A 3,373-nucleotide genomic window follows, 5' to 3' on the forward strand; every position below is an offset into this window, starting at 1 on the left:
CAGCTGACCCTGAAGCTGACCCCAAAGCACCCCCCCCCCTCCCGGACCACAGTGCTTCGCTGTATTTTAATAGGCATATTTGAAGAAAATCTAAAAGGGCAGTAAATATCACAGAGGGGGCCTTTAATGGGGAAGAATAGCCTTGCTATGTGAATTATATTACCTGTGTGCATGACTTCATGAAACGCCTGGTTCATAGCCCACACAGGAGACATCTGGAGCTGGATATGGGTCAGTCTCAATCCTTCAGTGTCACATTGGGGAATTGTATTGAAGACAGCTGCCGCTGCTGCAGTAAGCCTCATTGTGAATCAGGCTCTTGCTCAACTATAGGCTGATGAAGCCCAAGCATGTGTTCCCACCGCTCACCAACCCACTAACTGATTATCTACTGGTGTTATACCAACGGGCTGTGGACTCTGTTAAAGGTGAGCCAGAGTGGTATATCTAACATATCCGCTGATGTCTGTCTCCATGTATCACCACCATTCACACACACACACATTTACAGAACCACACATACGTTCAGTATTACAGATGCACGCATGCACACACACACACATTTACAGAACCACACACACGTACAGTATTACAGATGCACGCATGCACACACACACACACACACACACACACACACACACACACACACACACACACACACACACACACACACACACACACACACACACACACACACACACACACACACACACACACAATATCAATTGGTTATAAAGGGTGAATGGATTGAAGAGGGGATTCAGAAGTTGGCAGGTAACTGAACATTCTCAGAGAACTTGGCATTGATTCTAGCTCAGAATCTTCACTTCATTGATGTCTCATCCTGAAACTTAGCAGTATAATTCCCGTGCCCCCTCCCATCCCATCCCATCCCTGTCCCTCCACCCCACAGCTATAAACAGCCCCACAACAACATTTCCATTGAATTAAGGCTAAATTAATTTTTCTGTGAATCCCCCGAGTTTTCAGATATGCCTAGTATGATCAAGTAGCCCTGAGATGGCCCATCCTGACCTTAGCTCTGCCTTTCAGCACTATGTTTCCATGACACCATGGTTGCTTTGGCAACCCTCACAGAACCCCATGGTTTCCCATCACAACACAGAATTGTAGAAACTGATCTAGGGTCTGTTTTGCATTTTTATTTTTTATTTTATTTAACCTTTATTTAACCAGGCAAGTCAGTTAAGAACAAATTCTTATTTTCAATGACAGCCTAGGAACAGTGGGTTAACTGCCTGTTCAGGGGCAGAACGACAGGTTTGTACCTTGTCAGCTCGGGGGTTTGAACTTGCAACCTTCCGGTTACTAGTCCAACACTCTAACCACTAGGCTACCCTGCCACTGTGCTGAAGGAGTGAGAGGAGAGGAGGACAGGGTGCTGAAGGAGTGAGAGGAGAGGAGGACAGGGTGCTGAAGGAGTGAGAGGAGAGGAGGACAGGGTACTGGAGGAGTGAGAGGAGAGGAGGACAGAGTACTGGAGGAGTGGGAGGAGGACAGAGTTCTGGAGGAGTGAGAGGAGAGGAGGACAGGGTACTGGAGGAGTGAGAGGAGGACAGGGGTACTGGAGGAGTGAGAGGAGGACAGGGTACTGGAGGAGTGAGAGGAGAGAGGAGGACAGGGTACTGGAGGAGTGAGAGGAGGACAGGGTACTGGAGGAGTGAGAGGAGGACAGAGTACTGGAGGAGTGAAAGGAGAGGAGGACAGAGTACTGGAGGAGTGAGAGGAGGACAGAGTACTGGAGGAGTGAGAGGAGGACAGAGTACTGGAGGAGTGAAAGGAGAGGAGGACAGAGTACTGCAGGAGTGAGAGGAGGACAGGGGTACTGGAGGAGTGAGAGGAGGACAGGGTACTGGAGGTGTGAGAGGAGAGGAGGACGGGGTACTGAAGGAGTGAGAGGAGGACAGGGTACTGGAGGAGTGAGAGGAGGACAGGGTACTGAAGGAGTGAAAGGAGAGGAGGACAGGGGTACTGGAGGAGTGAGAGGAGAGGAGGACAGGGGTACTGGAGGAGTGAGAGGAGAGGAGGACAGGGGTACTGGAGGAGTGGAGGAGAGGAGGACAGGGTACTGGAGGAGTGAGAGGAGGACAGGGTACTGGAGGAGTGAGAGGAGGCGACAGGGTACTGAAGGAGTGAGAGGAGGACAGAGTACTGGAGGAGTGAGAGGAGGACAGAGTACTGGAGGAGTGAGAGGAGAGGAGGACAGAGTACTGGAGGAGTGAGAGGAGGACAGAGTACTGGAGGAGTGAGAGGAGGAGGAGGACAGGGTACTGGAGGAGTGAGAGGAGAGATGGACAGGGTACTGGAGGAGTGAGAGGAGGACAGGGTACTGGAGGAGTGAGAGGAGGACAGGGTACTGGAGGAGTGAGAGGAGGACAGGGTACTGGAGGAGTGAGAGGAGGACAGAGTACTGGAGGAGTGAAAGGAGAGGAGGACAGAGTACTGGAGGAGTGAGAGGAGGACAGAGTACTGGAGGAGTGAGAGGAGGACAGAGTACTGGAGGAGTGAAAGGAGAGGAGGACAGAGTACTGCAGGAGTGAGAGGAGGACAGGGGTACTGGAGGAGTGAGAGGAGGACAGGGTACTGGAGGAGTGAGAGGAGGACAGGGTACTGAAGGAGAGGAGTGAAGGAGAGGAGGACAGGGGTACTGGAGGAGTACTGAGGAGTGAGAGGAGGACAGGGTACTGGAGGAGAGAGAGGACTGGAGGAGGACAGGGGTACTGGAGGAGTGGAGGAGAGGAGGACAGGGTACTGGAGGAGTGAGAGGAGGACAGTACTGGTACTGGAGGAGTGAGAGGAGAGGAGGACAGGGTACTGGAGGAGTGAGAGGACTGGGACAGAGTACTGGAGGAGTGAGAGGAGGACAGAGTACTGGAGGAGGAGTACTGGAGGAGGAGGAGGACAGAGTACTAGAGGAGTGAGAGGAGGACAGAGTACTGGAGGAGTGAGAGGAGAGGAGGACAGGGTACTGGAGGAGTGAGAGGAGAGATGGACAGGGTACTGGAGGAGTAAGAGGAGGACACAGTACTGGAGGAGTGAGAGGAGAGGAGGACAGGGGTAATGGAGGAGTGAGAGGAGGACAGAGTACTGGAGGAGTGAGAGGAGGACAGGGTACTGGAGGAGTGAGAGGAGGACAGAGTACTGTAGGAGTGAGAGGAGAGGAGAACAGAGTACTGGAGGAGTGAGAGGAGAGGAGGACAGGGGTACTGGAGGAGTGAGAGGAGAGGAGGACAGGGGTACTGGAGGAGTGAGAGGAGAGGAGGAGGACAGGGGGTACTGGAGGAGTGAGAGGAGAGGAGGACAGGGTACTGGAGGAGTGAGAGGAGAGGAGGACAGGGGTACTGGAGGAGTG

Source organism: Oncorhynchus tshawytscha, linkage group LG02 (assembly GCF_018296145.1).
Source record: "Oncorhynchus tshawytscha isolate Ot180627B linkage group LG02, Otsh_v2.0, whole genome shotgun sequence".
Taxonomy (NCBI): Eukaryota; Metazoa; Chordata; class Actinopteri; order Salmoniformes; family Salmonidae; genus Oncorhynchus; species Oncorhynchus tshawytscha.